The sequence below is a fragment of the Myodes glareolus genome, chromosome 1, assembly GCF_982192425.1.
Source record: "Myodes glareolus chromosome 1, mMyoGla1.1, whole genome shotgun sequence".
In the NCBI taxonomy this organism is placed as follows: domain Eukaryota; kingdom Metazoa; phylum Chordata; class Mammalia; order Rodentia; family Cricetidae; genus Myodes; species Myodes glareolus.
Window position 1 is genome coordinate 20,239,786 of NC_142026.1, and position 18,403 is coordinate 20,258,188.

Sequence of the window (18,403 nt, forward strand, 5' to 3'; positions counted from 1 at the left end):
GAGCAAAAGGACAAAGACCATGATGGGGAAACCCACAGCAACAACTGTCCCAAGAAAGTAGGAGCTCACTGACTGAACTGACAGCAAGGGGACCTGCATAGGGCCTAACTAGGCCCTCTGAATGTGGGTGACAGTTGTGTGGCTTGGGCAGTTTGTAGCAAGATAACCAGTATTTATCTCTAGTGCATGAGCTGGCTTCTTGAAGTCCATTCGCTATGGAGAGATACTTTGCTCAGCCTAGACACAGGGGGAAGTAGAGGCAGGGGACTTGGTCCTGCTTCAAGTGATGTGACAGACTTTAATTCCCCATGGGAGGCCTCGCCCTCTCTGAGGAGTGGATGAGGGGTGGGTTTGGGAGAAGGTGGGGGAAGCAAAGGGAAGGATGGGAGACAGGGGGAACTGGGATTGGTATGTAAAATAAGATTGTTTTAATTTTTTTTTAAAAAAAGGACATTAAAAAGAAGTTTAGCTGTAAATGTCACCAAGTCACTGATTAAGCAACACAGACTTGCTGACTGAACTAAAAACCACACGCAGCCATCTCCTGTCTCCAACCACACTTCACTGATACAGAGTGAGAGTCAAGGGATCAAACACAATCTGTCACTAAGAGACATAAAAAAATAGCTGACATTGCTCTTTGCTTTCTGATAAATTTGACTTCAAACCCAAATTAGTCGAAAGAGATGAGGTAGGTATTTAGATATTAATAAATGGATAATTCGTCAAGAATGTATAACAATTGTAAATATACACACAATAAACAGTAGAGATCCAAATCTCATAAATAAATAAAACAAAACACTAATGAAAACCAAAGGTCAGATACCACAGTAACAGTAGGTGGTTTCAGTACCTCATACTCATGTCTACATAAACAAACAATCCAAAAAGAAAAAGAAAAATTCAGAATTAAACTGTACTCCGGAACAAATGGATTTAACATATACCTTTAGGAGATCTCATCTGAAAGAAATACAACACACTTTTCTTAACCTTCCATGGAGTATACTCAAAAACAGACTATATTCTAGGCCACAAATCAAGTCTTACTTATTAAATGCAAAAATTCAAAATAGCCTCTTCTACCTTCTCAGATCATATTATTACAATTCTCTAGAAGCTGGTAGCAAAAATCAATCAATAAATACACAAACTGTACAATTGCATGAAAACTGAACAGTATGCTCTTGAATGGCCATTTGGTCATTGAAAACATCAGGAAAGAAATGAAAAGGCTTTTAGACACAAATGAAAAAAAACATAGCTTGCCAACCCTGTTGAGATACAGCTAGGGCAGTTCTAAAAGAAAGGTTAATAGCTATGAGTGCTTACACTTAAAACACCAGCTAGATCTTAAATAAATAACCTCCTGATGCACCTCAAAATCCTAGGAGTACAAGACCAACCCAAACCACAAAAGAGCACAGAGCAAGAAATAAAAATGAAAACCTGAATGAAATGAAGACTAGAGAACAATTCTCAGAATCAAAGAGATGCTCCTTTAAAAAATAAGAAAATAATATTGACAATCTACTAACCAAATAACCAGAGGAAAGGCAGGATTCAAATTAACAAAGGTAGACATGAAAGGGAGATGCTACTGCATATTCCCATGAAACCCAAATGATCATTAAGGAATACCTTGAGCATTTTTATTCCAAATGACTGAAAAAAAATAAATCCCCGGAGACAAAAATGACCTACTGATATCAAATCAGGAGGCTATAAACAATATAAAAAATTACTAGCAATCAACTAGATTGAAGTAGCCATTAAAAGTTTTTCAAGAAAGAAAAGCAAACACTGGGGTTTCTCACGGAACTCCATTCCACTAAAGCTGTAAAATGTGAATACCAGGCTTGGGAATGTAGCTTAGTGGGTAGGGTGCTCACCCAGCATGTGCTGGTCCCCAGGATTTGCACAATCTGCTGTTCCAGTTTGTGTCTTTAATTCCAGGTGTAAGAAGATGGAAGCAAGAGGTCATAAACTTAAATTCAGCCTTGGCTACTTTGTGAGTTTGAGGCCAGCCTGGACTGTACAATAAAAGCTCTGAAGTAACTAAAAGTAAAAGCTATACATGACAAATCTATAACCAACATCATAAATGGTGATTAAAAATCTGAAAAAATATTGGAAAATTCTAAAAGCTGGAATATGTCTATTTGTTTTTAACTAGTGAAGGATGAGACAGCTTCATCATCACCCTTTGGAAGGGGATAGGCAAGAGAGGGGGCTGGGGATGCTTTCATCATCTCTGGCAAGATATCACAGGTGTCAACTGTGAGCCCATACCCAAAGGCAAGCCCTTAGCACATGGCTGAAAACAAGCTAGACCTGCAAAGCAAGATTAATGTAGTAGAAAAACTGCACACTTCAGTCAAGGAAGAGACCCTAGTCTTTGCTGCAGCTTTACCATTGACCTTGGGCCATTCCTAACTTTGGGTATGTTTGCTCTTCTTGACTTTACAACGAGAGGCAGAGCAAGAGGTTCCTGAGGGTTTTCAGACTCTGAAGTTAACTGAGATATCAGGACCAAATGAGAGTTATCTTCTATGTTTCTGACCTAAATGAAAAATGACCAGACCATTCACACTGCAAAAATCCTGCACACATAGATGTCATGGAAAGGAAACTCAGATAAAAGAGCAATTCCATGACCCTCTGGCAAACATGCAGGGGTTAATCATGATGCTTTCAAATTTGCCCCCCAAAAAATTATGAACAAAATATAAAGAACTACCTTTCCCAATGTTACAGAGAGCTCCAAGATTGTAGTTGCTGTTAGCAGTCAGGCATTTGTACTGGTCTGCATTTGGGGTCCTGACAGGACATGTCCTCAGCTGCAGCCCCTAAGAGCAACCCCTGTGTACATTCACTAGGTTCCCTTGTAAAAGGTTGGCCTTGCAGACCTGTCTTTCTTTCTCTTTCTTTCTTTCTTTCTTTCTTTCTTTCTTTCTTTCTTTCTTTCTTTCTTCCTTCCTTCCTTCCTTCCTTCCTTCCTTTCTTCCTTCCTTTCTTTCATCTCTTACTCCCTCCCTCCCTCTTCCTCCTCCTCCTCCTCCTCCTCCTCCTTCTTCTTCTCTTTCTCTCTCTCTCTCTCTCTCTCTCTCTCTCTCTCTCTCTCTCTCTCTCTCTCTTCTCTCTCCTGGCACTCTCGTTCCCAGGGACCAGTCTGCTCCTCTGCCCCCTCTCTGCTCCCTTCTCTGCACCTTGTCTCTCCTCTTCCAATAAACCTCCTGTGTGAGCCCCGCTGTATGGCATTCTTCTGCCCGGCAGTTTTTAAATTATAACAGTTGCTAAAATTGATGCTTTCTTCTTTGTCTCATAACATCAACTGTACAGATAAAAGACAGATTAAACATTTGGGTCAAGCATGTGCACTTTTAAATTAATAAATAATATGAAGTACTTCTTTTGTGTTCCATTATAATAAAATTTACTGTTTCTTCACTCTCATTTGAAAAGGTTTTATCCTGTTCTGGAAAACCCACTCAAACATTCCAGCACTTCTATGAGTTAAGAGGATTCAGGGGGACAGGTCACTGTTTCTGCCCCTGTCACATATATGTTTCTCCATGAAAATTAGTTTAACAAGTCAACAGCACTATCATTTCACACAAAGAGTGAGACCTCATTTCCTATGTTTCTATCCTCACGTCAATGGGAGGCTGGAAATAGTATATGCCCAAATATTTCAGAGGACACAGAAAAATGTTTTCCTAGTCAGGATAAACTTTTAAGAAAGAACTTAAAAGATCCCCTTGTCAAAGTTCAGGATCCAGGGGGGGAAATGTATTAGCTAGTACTTTGATGTAACTTTTTATTTGATCATGTTAAAAAAAGAAGTGCAAATTGCTAAAGAGAGAAGACAAAGGGAGTGAAGGAATATGTTTGACATATATATCTGTAAACATTTTTCCGTACTAGAGGCAGTATTTAATCCCCAAAAGCAAGCCAACATCACAAACATCCCTTCCTTTCCCTTCCCTTCCCTTCCCTTCCTTTCCCTTCCCTTCCCTTCCCTTCCCTTCCCTTCCCTTCCCGTCCTTTCTTCCGCTGCCTCCTTTTAATTCTTTTTCCTTCTCTTCTTTCTTCTCCTTTGCTTTCTTCTTTTTCTCCCCGTCCCCTCTCTTTTCCACCTCTCTATAACCTGCTCAGCCTGCATAATGTTTCTTGTGTTTATGCTTTCTGGGTTGAAGGTTTGTTATTGGGACATCAGTTGGTGTGCTCTTCCCTGGGGAAGACTATTTATTCTGCCCTTACTCTTGATCCCCTACTCAGCATCTCAACTTTAGGATGAAAGTCATAGATCGTGATAGCCAGCAGCAAACGTCTTATGTAAAGTGCCAAATGGTTACTATGTTTGGCTTTGTGAGTCAGGGTTGTCTTTGTCTTGATAACTCAACACTACTGCTGTATTGTACAAGTAACAATCAACAATGAGAAAGTGATCGTGCCTGCTTATGCTCCATTATGACCTTATTATAGAAACAGATGGAAGAACAAAACTGACCAGTTTTCCATCCCTTATTCTAGAGTCCATCTGCGTTCGATTCCAAAATTAGTCTTTTTGTTTTGCCATTGCTGTAGATTTGCATGTAACATCTTAATAACCTCATCAGTACTCATATCAAATAATAACTTTGGGTTTTGCTTCTTCTTAGTTTTCAAATATTTTTTTAATCCCCACTGTTCTAAAATGAAATTTGGTGTGCTGAGGCAATAAATCAACTTTTTACATTAAATTTTCTCAGATTAAGCATCTATATGTTACATATCCATTTCTTTTTTAATTTTTTATTGTCTTTATTGGTCTATACATTTTTCTTCACTCCCCTCTCTTCCTCCCCTATCCCCTTCTGCCCTCTCCCATGAACTTCATGCTCCCAATTTACTCAGGAGATTTTGTCTTTTTTACCTTCCTATGTAGACCCATTTATGTCTTTCTTAGGGTCCTCTTTGTTGTCTAGTTTCTCTGGGATTGTGGCTTGTAGGCTGATTTTTTTGGGAGGGGAGCTTTATTTCTAAATGACGCTTACGAAAGAATACATATTATATTTGTCTTCCTGTGTCTGTTACCTCACTCAGTATGTTTTTTCCTAGATCCAACCATTTGTCTTCAAATTTCAAGATATCATTAATTTTTTACCACTGTGTAGTTCTCCATTGCGTAAATGTACCACAGTTTCATTATCCGTTCTCCAGTTTAGAGGCATTCAGGTTTTTTTTCAGGTTCTTGTTATTACAAATAATTCTGCTATCAACATTTCTTTTTATGAAGAGAAAAAGTTAATATATTTTTGCATTATCTATGCTATTCTATTATACAGATGGGTGTTATCACTTTCTATTATTTTCTTAGTCTTTATAGTTAGATTCTTAGGTTAGAGGCAATGAGAGTTACAGTGACTGTCCATCCAAATTGATATCTTTTATTTCCACATCTTGATTTTTTTCTTTTATATTTCTTTTATTTATTTTTAATTGTTTTATTGAGCTATATATTTTTCTCTGCTCCCCTTCCCTTTCTATCCCCTCCCCTTCTACCCTCTCCTATGATCCCCATGCTCCCAATTTACTCAGGAGAGCTTGTCTTTTTCTACTTCCCATGTAGATTAGATCCATGTATGTCTGTCTTAGGGTATTCTTTGTTTTCTAGGTTCTCTGGGATTGTGAATTATAGACTGATTTTTCTTTGCTTTATGCCTAAAAATCACTTATGAGTGAGTGCATATGATATTTATCGTTCTGGATCTGAGCTACCTCATTCAATATGTACCTACTTTGTCCTTTTAACCTTAAGCCTTATCTTGGTCATAGGTTCTATTAAGTTAGAATCTATTTGTTCGATTCTTTCTTTCTTTCTTTCTTTCTTTCTTTCTTTCTTTCTTTCTTTTTTAAAACAATCTTTTCTCTTTTTACATACCAATCCCTGTTCCCACTCCCTCTACTCCTCCTGTTCCCCTCACCTTCCCCCCACCCCACCCTCAAGAAATTTTTTAGCTTGAAAAATATTTTAAGAATTTAAAAATACTAAAATTGCTGAAATCGCAGAGCCATTGCAGAAATTACTCCTTCATCAGTGTTCAAGCTGTTTGGCTGATAGGTAAAGCAAAAATATCAGGACTTTGGCCATATTCAGATTGTGATGTTGTTAACAAGAGACTATATTAGGCTATTGTTTAAAAATATGTTCACCTAAATTGAAGCCTGTTCAACTTCTTATTTGGCACTAGATTCCAAGATTGGCTTCTATATAATCTTATTCACTATAATTACTGAAGTGCTGAGCCATGCTGAACAGGCTTCTTTTATTTATCTTCTAGAGAGTATTGGGTAACTGGCTCAGTCAGATCAGTAAATAAATAAATCAAACACTTGATTCATAGTTTTCTAAATGAATGCAACAAGCAAACTCTTGCTCAAACCGTGCTATCAATTTTCCCTTAGTCTCATTCATTCATGTCTTTACTTAAAGCATACAGCTCAGGCAGCTACAATTTCCTGCTTTTCATAAAAAATACTATGTTGCATAAGACTTGCTAAGAAAGAAATTGAAAGCAGATTAATGCATGTGTCAATAGTGCAAAATGGGTACAGATATTTTATTGAATTATTTCCTTCTTAATTGTCACAGAAATCTGTGTACTGACAGCATCCCTGGGTGTCATACTGAGGCCCCCATACATTCATGGAACTCTAGAAAAGGATTCAAGAAAAAGACCTAGGTTTCCAACATGGGATGCTCCTAAAGATTCCTTGCTAGGAATAGTGGTCATGATTCTGCTTCATCATTAGCCCAGCCATGACCTGATAGGAGAAACTTGTATTCCATCATTTCTCCTGATGACTAAAGTCCACACGAAACCCATCCCTCTACCTCCCCCGAAGAGGCTGCCTACCCCACTTCTCTGTGTGTTTTTATGGATCGTGTGTGCGCATTTTTACATTAACTGACTCTGTTGCATATAATTGTGTTAGAGGCTGACTAAAACATAAAGTCGAATCAATTAAGAATGTATAATGTCCTACTGTAGGGAATAGCAGCTTCTAAGAATTAATGTCTTTAGATTATCATAAATAAAGCATGAAGAAGGATATTTGTGCATAGATCTTTGACTGCATCTCTAATTTTTCTCTAGGATAAAACTTGTGGAAATATTTCTATCAGATCAAGAGGTAATGAATCCATACTTACATAATTTTAATTTCTCTTCTCCCAAGAAGTTAAACACTGCATACTGCTATTGCCTTATGCATTACCCCTATAAAATAGCTATTTACATCCTCTGACTATTTTTTGGATGTCTTCAGTTTTTACCATCTCATTAAATTGCATGTCTTACTTGTAATTTTAAAAGTGGTTCAGAGAAAGGCGGCTAACAAATGTGTCATCAGCATCATTTACTTATTTCTGTAAATTTTCCCATTGAAACCCTTCTTAAAACATCTAAAATTTTCCACTGGCACTGAGTAGAGAATCAGGCAAGACTCCTCAGCACCAAAAGGCAGTGCTGGGCTGCCATCTAGTATTTATGTGTGGAACTGCCCACAATATGCATTGAAAGCTTGTTCATATTTATGACATATGGAATTCTGTAAACATAAGAATGTCGCCTTATGTACCAAAGCATTGACATAAGCTTGAGGCTAATGTCAATGAATGCAAGAACCAGGGTTCCCACCTACTCACAACAAGGAATGCTGCATATGTCCTCCACAATTAATACTTGTTCACCTTGACTGAACACAAAGAATACTACACTGGATACCAAGAAAGGCAGGGTCCTTCTGAACTTACTGATAATGAATGCACCAACCTTCGTGTGCCCAGGACTCAGTTCCTATACTCTAACAAAGGGGCACTGTCCGGTCAATCATGCCCCCAAGGGTGCATGGCAATGTACTCTATTTTTCCCTGGGACTACCACAATCATGTCAGTTTGGTGGTTTTCCCTCCTACCACTGTGTCTTCCTGTCTCTTCTGCTCTCCCCTCCACACGTGGAGATGACAATCCTGGCTTAGATGGCTTGGTCACTAACCCTCAAAACTCTGGTTCAGTGGAGAACTTCAGTAGAAGGAGGGATGCAGAGTGATGGTAATTAATGACAGTGACAATGGCCAAAGTCCCATCATCACACAGCATCTGGTGACTATAAGGACAGGAACTATTTCCAATGCCTCCCCATATTTCCAGTGTCTCCCAGGGCCTTTTTTCTCTACCTATGCCTCTTCGCTCTTCTTTGGGGAATAAATAAGCCCCAGAGTTCAGATTGTCATAGCTCATCTCTCCCCATATGTCACCCCCAAATAGAATTACATATTTACACATTTAAAACTCTTAGGGTTTGATTTTAAAAGCTTAAACTTCAGGACAGAATTCCTATTAACATGTGTTCACTCCTGTTGGAGTTTTTGACAGAATTTCCCTTCCCTAACACAATTCTGCATGATGTACAAATATACAAATATCCCCCACTTCCTGTTTAGGTGTTGATCCTACTTGCTCTTTCCTTCCTATCAGCAGCAGCTCATTGAGGAGTGATAAGATTATTTCAGTCCTGTTTCTTTGGTTCCTTCTTCTCTAAGTCTAGATCTCCCCTACTGTGCAGTACCAGCATCATTTTTCACATATGCCCTGACAGGACCACGGGTTAGTAAGCTGGATGCGGCTCCACCTTTATGTGTCTAACAAATTAGGCCTCTTGAGCATGAGCCTCCCTGGTGAAATCCTGACTTCTAATTGGGTGCTCTAGACCCCTCAGTGAGATCCAGATCTTCCTCTTTACCTTCTCTTTCAAGCTTCCTTCCTACCCTGCCCTACCAGGATGCCTGTGTTCTGGCCATCATTTTATCCCTGGATCCTCAGACCATGTTTTATAAAGCTTTGCCATTCCTACTGGCATAGGTAAGAAGGCTCTCATGCCACCTGAGGTTTTTTATTTAATTTTTTTTGAAAAATATATTAATCTTATTAACTTTGAACCTGGAGCCCAATTTACAAGTTCACCAATGCCCATTGAAATGAGCTAGATTTTTTTTTTGGGGGGGGGGTGGGGTGGTGTTCCAAAACAGGGTTTCTCTGTGTAGCCTTGGCTGTCTTGAAACTGACTCAGTAGACCAGGCTAGCCTTGAACTCAGAGGTCTGTCTGTCTCTACCTTCTGAGTGCTGGGCTTGTACTATCGCCACCCGCCTTGAGCTGGGTTTTTTCTTTTTCTTTCTTTTTTTTTTTTTGGTTTGTTTTTGTTTTTTTTTTCTTTGCTATGTTATTAACTTCGGGATCACATGCTGTAGAGTCCTCCTGAGACTGCCCACTATATGTATCAGTTGTGTCTCCTGCAGAGGTCGTGCCAGTTACTTTAGATTCTGATGCAACACTCATTATTCTTATTCTCACTGCAAACTTTAGGGCTCATCTCATACATTAAATCAAAATCTAAACCTTAACAAGATGCTGGAAAATTCACATGTGCATTAAAGTTGGAAAATACCGAACACATATCTGCCCCACGTTCCCTGGCTTTCTCTACCATTGTACCTATTAATCCCCTTACATGCAATTCACTATCTAAATTGGTCTTGCTTGTTTTGCTTTGCTCCTCCATCACATTGAGCTTTGGGATAGCCAAGATCTTGGCATACCTTGCCATGTTTCTTAGTAAGCACCCAATCACTCAGTTGTTGTTGCTTATTATTTCAGTAAGTTGCTGCTTCCTGAAATAGTCCTAAATTCATTTCCTCTTGCTCCTTTTTAGGTGCACCACGGCCCACAATCCATCTTGTTTCCTCTCCTTTTCAGGTCTTATCAGTTCATCAAATCACAACATTTTAAATCAACAACCTTCCCTCAGTATTTCAACCACATTGCATCTCCGCCCTCCTAGAACCTCTAGGATCCATCCCGACACCTAATTACACTGTCACCTCAGAGATTCCTCCCATCAGGGAAAAGCATGATGCGGTCTCCCAGTACCACAAATTATTCTTTTGGGTTTCCCACACTTGGGGAAACCACAGAAGTTGGCACCTACATGGTGATATGGATAAGTCTCACCCTGGGAAAACTGCTTTATGATCATGGTATCTCTCCTGCCTGGTAAGGTTATTTTGTTTGGTTGGTTTTTTAAGACATGGTTTTCTTGTGAAGCCCTGGATGTCCTGGAACTAGTTCTGTAGACCAGGCTGGCCTTGAACTCAGAGATCCACCTGCCCCTGCCTACTGAGTGCTGGTATTAAAGGTGTGCGTCACAATGTCTGGCAACCTGAAAGATTTCTTGCTTGAGTATCTTGTCCTTGTCTCTCCAGCCAAAATATGAAGTTCAGGAAGGCAGAAGCTGCAGAATTTTTCTATTTCCCAGTGTTTAGACTGTTTGGTACTTGTATCCATTCTTTATAAAAAAGAAACAAGCTGGCCCCAAAATAATGAGAGAAAAAGACTAGAAATTTGAAGTTCTAGCATTTTTGAAAACCCATTTTTTTGAGAATCCTTTCAAAAGAAAGGGTCTCATAGTAAATCACTGTGTGCTTTCCTGTTCCATTGTATATTCATAATACCTATTTTTTTATTTGTGTGTCTCTGTGTGTGTGTGTGTGTGTGTTCTTGTTTGCACACACATGTACCAATGCCCATGGAGGAACTCCTGGGGTTACAGTCACAGGAGTCACTAGATGTAAGTGCTGCGAACCAAATCCAGATCCTCTACAAGAGCAACAAGTGTTCTTAACCACTGAGCAATCTCTCCAGGCCCCTATATTTAATTTCTATAAGTTAATCACATCAAATTTCACATTACATTTTCCATGTTAATGTTATTTTATGGTCTCATCAAGATTACTTTGAAATAATCTCTTATCACAGAATGAATTCTGCATCTCAATGTGATATTTGTGGATTCCACAAAATATTCCTATAATCCCTGCATGTTGCAAGCCTACATAAAACTTCCATTAGAAAAAAACAAGCATGAGGTAATGAACGGTTAAAAGTTATAACTAGCTATAAATAGCTTTAATTTGTTATCATTTTCCTACTTTTGAATTAACATAGAACTGATTTTTAACAAAGGTGTGATAAGCCGTCTCTATTGTAAGGAGCCCTGATTTAATTTTTCATGATGTCAGTTAGGACTGGAAATGCTAGGCATGAACGTCTCCAACCCTGACCATGCTCACAATCACTGCTTGCTGCATACATACCAAGAGGGCTGCTTAATCAGTTCATCCATCTTGATAAAATGCTTGGAAACACCCTGAAGAATTACACAAAACAATAGGCACAGATACAGGGCCAGTTTAGAAATCTTCTAGTCCTTAGATTAAACACTCCCTTGTGCCAGTTATCCAACTCTATTATGGATTCCCACCTTCTTTCCTGTCTTCAGGGTGACATTCAGAATGAAATATCCACAGATTTACACAGGATCAAGTAGAGAAAACCTTTGCATTTATAAACTGGAAAAAAAGAGTTGCCATGAATTCTTAGTAAAAATTTTTCTAAAACCGAGATACGAGGTTGAGGTTGGAATCCTCAACCACTCACGGGTGACAGGCGACAGAGGCAGAGAACAAAGGAAACCAGCACAGTCACATGGTCCTTGTTTCTAAGGGGTGTGATTTCAAGCTCAGGTGAGAGCAGCGCACACTTTATTAGGCACAACCCTGCAAAGGGAAGAAAGATGAATGTGGACTCTTTTGTCTGGACTTTAAACCTCAATGAAACTCATCAAGGAAAGTTGAGTCAGCCACCCAAAGACTCCGATGTCTTCCTTTCTGATTCTCCAGACTGAAATAGGATTTTGTAACGTTCTCATCAATCATACACCTAATTATAGCATTGCTATAATTATGAACTGGCAACGCTGGTTCAAGTTGCTTTAAGTCTTGGTTGACTATGGGTGCTTCTATATTTCACTATTATCCATTTATTAACCAATGTTTATTATTAAAATCTCAGAGACATGCTAACTTCTCAGGGTCACGGTCTCTATGACTTCCAAAGAGGCTGTAAAATGACCTCCCCGCAAAGCCATGGCCACCCTATCCTCAGTAGTCAAGTGATCACTCACTACCTTGTCAAGACAAGCAAGTCATGTGATCTGGCTTAAGGTCATTTTCCACAAGTACATGTATTTCTCTTGTCCCTGTGGTACTCTGAACGATCTAAAAAGATTCTAATTATTCAAATCCACTTACTCTTTGGCCTCATATCCTCTCCTCTGGATTTTTCTGCATACCGTGGGTCCTACAGGGGATCCTTAGGCCAGAGGTCCCAAACCAGCACCGGGTATCTGTGAAGTATGGGGTGGTGGTGCTTATCTGTAACCCTAGCACTTGGGATGTGGAGGCAGATTCAGTCCAGGAGCCAGCAGCCCTTCCTTCAGCTCCAGCTAGCTCAGAGGAATAGTGGGGAGGAAGTAGGCAAAAACTTGACTCATCTCCCAAGGCTCTGGAGCTTCTTTTGGCTTCCAGTTCAACTGAATGCCCTGCTGCCTTCATCTTGGTGTCAGTGCGAGCTCCCTTCTACTCCTACCCTTTAAGGTCAGCACCAAGGGACAATTTCAAGGCTCTCTATGTGTGGCTCCTGACTGCAGGTCACAGTTCATGTTCTTGGTTCTAAAGCAGTGGCTATGCAGTATTATGTTAGAGACGTTGTTATTCACAACTGGTTTTGAGGTTTATTACAAATAACTTGTTACTCCATAAGAACTGAAGGTCAATGTTCATAAATTATTTTCTTGTTAACAGATTATATTGCTTTTTACAGTAACAAAGTCATTATGGTAGCTTGCATTCTGATGGACACCCTTGAACTAGAGGGGAATGGGATGGGGATTAACACATAGAAAATTAGAAATATCCTACCTATAAAATATGTGCCGCATGCTAACATCGTTTCTTATGTCTACCATGACAGAATATAAAAAGGCTGAGAGCAGTTGGTTTAAAATTATCCCTGTAAGAGCATGTAATGTTTTCCATTTAACTGGGACTAGCAATTTTAATTACATATAAATTTAGCCCCATTAAATAGAGAGAAATGCCTTGGCTTGAAGTCAAGTCAGAACACTTAGTCTCAACTCTAAGGTCGCTGAGAAAACATCCCCCTAATACTTTTCCATCTTCGTCTCCTGCTCTGGACTTCGGATTTCCTCCAGCAGCTCACAGGCTGGGCCTTTCATATTTTTACATCCAAGCCTTTGCCCATGATATGTCTTACTCACAGAATCCATTGCCCCTTTCTTCACCTCTAATTTAAACTCTTTGGAGGTGAAAGCCTCACTTTCATTTCAAATGCAAACCTTCCTCCATCACTGTGGCCCACAGTGATCTTCTGTAGATGTTCTGGAATTATGCTTTACCATCAAGGGTGGGTGGTCTTAAATAGGCATCTGTCTTATTGTGCAGCCCACAGGACCTCGTAGACTAAACGTTGAGTCTGAGCGTTTCTGGTAAGTATGAAAGGTGGACCAATATAGATGTTACTAGAATCTCTTATACAGCTCTTTGACTGACCCCAGAGGTCTCTTTCAACTTGATAAGACAGTTCATAAATCCTAGCACTTCCTTAAAGTGAGAAACCCATGGATGTTTGGGAAGAAGACTTATTTATTAAGGGGTAAAATGAGGATCACACACTCACAAACACAGGATGAAGCTAAGGCATTGCCTCTTAGCCCAACATGGAAGGATGGGGAAAGCTCCTGACCAGGTCACAGAACCGTGGGTCAGGAACCCTTTTCCCCTACTTTCCACCCCCACCACCTCACTTCTTATTCGGTCACAAATCAGAGAAAACCATGCCCGTAGGACTAGTTACCCCAAGTGTCATTGATTGAAAAAGATCAAATTCCCACAACACTTCCTGATCTAGAAATGTCAACGAGCTAAGCCTCTTAAGATGAACCTTCCATCAAGGATGGGTGACAGTTAGTAGATCATACCTCATCTCCCTCTCTTCTTAGTGGTAAAGTTTCAAGATGTATTGCACACGGTCCTTCAGAAGATCCCCACCACCGTCCAACCCTAGCTACTCACAGAAATGCCATATTTGGCTACTGTCTTTTCTTCTTCTGTAGAGTTTACAGGATAAATGTGTCTCCAAAGTTCATACACTCCAACATCTGCAGAAGATAAGGGTCACTGGATGCCAACAAGCTGCCCCTGTCACAGTTGTGTCTCCAGAATGACACTGAAATCTCCCCACATCAGAATCTGAGGCTAGGAAACAGTATACATGCACAGAGGTGAGAAGTAGACATAGGTCCTCAGACAATGTCCTCTACTTTCCCCTGAGAACCTCAAGATCAGCAAGCCAGAATAAAAGAATGGATTTTTGAAAGGTAGATTATCAGAATCCAATTCAAGAGTCATGTATGTGAATCTTTTTTATGCCCGTCACCCAAACAATCATACTGAAACTAGAAATTACCAGAATTGAATCTGATGTGGCTTAGATGGGGTAGGGGGAGGGGGTTGGATGGAATGCTTAGAAGAATCTATCTAGAATATTCTAAAATTAAAAGAATTTCAGCATTCTAAATAATACACTGGGTTATACTAGGTTGGAAATCTATAGCAATTCAACTAGATTAGAAAGCCTGGTAGACCCTAGCTAAAGACCTGTTGACTTTGGTGGTTGCTAGGGGACAGAGATTCTTTTAGAATATGGCTTCTGGTAGATAGGCCATGTTCGAGTGGATGGCTCCATATTCTCATGTATGTGGGCAGTACTAATTAGACTCAATAATCATAAAAAATAGATATGAAATTTAGAGGGAGATATGGCACTGAGGAAGTCTTGGAAGAGGAGTTGTTGGTAAATATGATCAAAATATATTGTATACATGCATGCATGCGTGAAATTCTCAAAGAACAAATTATATGGATAACTTATATACATATACAAATAATGAATATTCATACCCATATACACATTCATACATAGCCTGGCAGAGACATTAAAATTTTGCCGCTTAAACAACATAGCAGCTGGGGTTGATCCTTAGTTATCCTGCTTCCTGGTATCACACTGAAATCAGCATGTATGTTAGAAATCGCTTGTCCTCATGCTGTGGAATGCCAGCCTCTTCACATGCCAGTATGGCCTGTGCTTGTCACCCCCGAGCACAAAGCCACCTGGATGACTGTTCTTTGAAAATGGTTGCAAAGAATGCAAGGAGGCAGGATGGTGGTGGAGATCTGGAAACTCTCAGGAAGGACGGTTCTGCTCACTTGTTGGTGTCAGTGTCAGAGCGTGTGGAGAGTGAAAGACTTTGTGACACTCAGTCCTAAACTGGGTGTCTTCAACAATGCAATCCCCTCAAGACCTGGAGATGTATGAGGAAAGATTGTAAGAACCACAAGAGATGGATGACTCCAAGGAGACGGTGTCTTTCAGACACAACAGTACTGATACACATGTAAACTCAAAGAGACTATGGCAGGATGGAGAGGTTCAAACCAGACCAGGTCCCAGTGTTGAAAGGGATAAATGGACATGGGTCCTACATATAACCAAGAAACTGCCTGCAATTGATATTCACTCACAGAGGAAGAATTAGCCTTCTCCAGTAGAGTCTCACTAGGTTTATCAACTATGCTGCAGGCCAGGTCCTACGGCCAAAAGTAGATGACCAACACAAAACAAACTCAATGTTATTTTTGCAGACTTTTGTCTCATCTTACTTTGTTTGACCATTGTTCCCCTATTGGTCTTTTGCTTTTTTTATTTTTATTTCCATTATTGTGTTTTTGTGAGGGTATTTCTTTCTGTGTGTTTATTGTTTTGTAGTTTTAAAGAAGAGAGAAAAACACAGAGGATAAGGTGGAGAAGATCTAGGAGAAGCTGGGAGACAGGAAAAACACGATCAAAATATATTGTATTTTTTAATTAATAAAAAAGAATTCCTTTAGCACAGCTGCTGGGCCGCAAAGGCAGAGTAAATGTTTCCTCTGGCCAACGCAGGTATGTTGGACTCAGATTCCCACAGACCATTTCCTTTCAAATGCAAATAGTTGCTTTACTAAGTTAACATAATCCTTATTTCTACAGGTTAAGTGCAATTCTCACCCCTCATCAAGAAAAATTCTCTTTGCAACAAATGGAGACAGGAACAGAAAACCACAAAGTAGATCAAAATGTGAAATTACAGCGTCTAGTCCCAGCTCACACATCTCCTCAACTCCTGCACCCAAGACTCAGTGACCACTTCAGAAGAGGAAGTGGAAAGACTACATGTTCTGTGAGAATGTGTTTCCTAGAAACAGAGGCACTCCACCCATGAAATCTAACCAACACGGTCGTCTTCACATGCTCTCAGCAAGGATGTCAATGGGAAAAAGCTTACCAGGCCTCAGCTCTAGACCAAGACAGGCAACTCAGAAATGCTGAGAGAGGATAAATGGTCTTCCCCAGGGAAGAACACACCAACTGCTTTCTCAATACAAAGCGATCAACCTTGAACAATACATACAAGTAGCATATGGTTTTATTTATATATTTAGAAAAGACTATATATGTATGCATATACACTCACATATGTAACAGCAATTAAAGAAGAATTTGAGAGAAAGAAAGAGGTGGTGCATAGGAGAGGTTGGAAAGTGGAAAGGGAAAGAAGTAAATGATGCAGTTATTTTATACTCTCAAAAATAAAAAAATTATAATAAAAAACACATTAAAATGAAAAATATGGTGAGCTACTTAAATGCCAACTTCTTGGCTGCCTTGGAGAATTCCGTGAACAGAAACATGATAAAAAGCCTGGGAACACTCTCATTAAGTGTTTATCACTTGCTTTAGAAGAAATGCAAAGAAAAACTTTTTACCAAAAATACTGTTAATAAATCACTAACGAACAAGCTTTCGCTTTCTTTCCTCTTAGAAGTTTTGCTTGGTCAGCCTGTTAAAATACCCACCAGTAGGCACCGCACCAGACTTTATGGGGTTTCCTTTCCTTTTAATTAACTTTAAAATCTTATTAGCCAAATTATTAGCAATATGTTACAAGACACCGAGTCTACAGCTGTGAATGTGTCTTTATTAAGAAGACACTGCCATGAGTTAAGAAACTTCCAGCATTATTATAAAGTCCATCAAGGCTAGGGAGATAATTCCGTTTGCAAATTGGTCCCAATTCAAACTTGGCAAAGGAATGCAAATTAGGTTTGAATTAATTTGCTGCTCTCCTCCCATTCTTTTCTCAAAACATGTAATTTCTAGCGGCAATTAGCTTCCGCAGGCTTTATGCTGGTACTTAGGAAGGTGTACCAACTCGTAAAATGAGAACCAAAGTTGGGATGTTATTTCAACTTAGAAAAAGATGTGTGGAGGAAGAGAAATATGCCTTCAGATGTGTTATCCTTCCTCGGGGATTCATAAACAACTCTAAGCTTTGCACAGTTTGCAGAGCTAGAATACTGGAGGCCCTTCTCTGTTTTACAAACCAAGGCATTTCGAAGAGGGGTAAGAATGAATTTGTTGTAGACTCAGCCCCACACAGCATTCTAAATATAGGCTCAGCTTGCCTCTGTCCACAGCTGCTTCATTCTAACGGTTTTACCAAGGGCTCAACAGCGGCTGCCTTATTGAAAATGGAACGATAGCTTCAGGAGCAGAAAATTTTGCAGGCCTTTTGCAAGGCGAGAATAAAAGCCACTGGCAAGGCAAAAAGCTCTGGGGATCTATCCATTCTAATCCGGGTTCACAGAACGTCTGATCAAAAACAAAACCACGGGACTGCAGCTCTGCCTGCCTCCTTTGACAGCTCCGCCATGCTCTCCGGCCATTCTCAATGCTAGAATGCTTTAAGCCATTTGCAGAGTGCTAGAAAATACAGATTCTCTGGCGTTACCTGGGGGTTCAGCTGCAGTATGTCTCCAATTGCACACCAGCACTGAGACTTCGGGACTGTCTGAGGAAGGGATCTTTAGATACCACTTCAACAAAGGCAGTTAGGCTGGGGAGAGAGTTCGCTGTATGTAAGCCTGAAGACTTGAATTTGATCTAATTATAAATCAAGTCGGATGTAATGAAGCTTATTCCACATCGTTTTTCTTTTTTTTTCTTACACAGAATATCATGTCCTTCTGCTTGTGAAGTTGTCCCCTTGGTGTGTTACTTTCTGTTCTTCTTTTCTTTAGGATGCCGGGCATGGGGTGGAATGCTTGTATAGTAAGTACCTGTTTTGAAGAGAAATCCAAGTAGTCACAAATATTACTGTTATTTTCATTGCATCGCCAGGCTTAGGAAGCTGCACGCTAAGTCACAAACGTATGACTTAAGCTACACTATGCTCCCAAATTTTTGACTGCTTTGAACACATCTTTTAATCTCTACAATCCTTAGTGTTTTCATTTACAGAAAACAACTAATGATGATTAAAGGATTTTAGGTATAA

At 39.7% G+C, this 18,403-nt stretch overlaps 1 long non-coding RNA gene across 1 annotated transcript in view; it reads left to right on the forward strand.

The window, feature by feature from the left end:
* Nucleotides 1-16,914, forward strand: part of LOC125416395 (uncharacterized) — a 91,485-nt gene extending 74,571 nt beyond the window's left edge. Inside the window, exons 3-4 of the long non-coding RNA XR_007236873.3 lie at nt 15,796-15,969; nt 16,057-16,914. This is a non-coding gene — a long non-coding RNA (uncharacterized LOC125416395). The remainder of the gene's footprint in view (nt 1-15,795; nt 15,970-16,056) is intronic.
* Nucleotides 16,915-18,403: the final 1,489 nt, after the last annotated feature.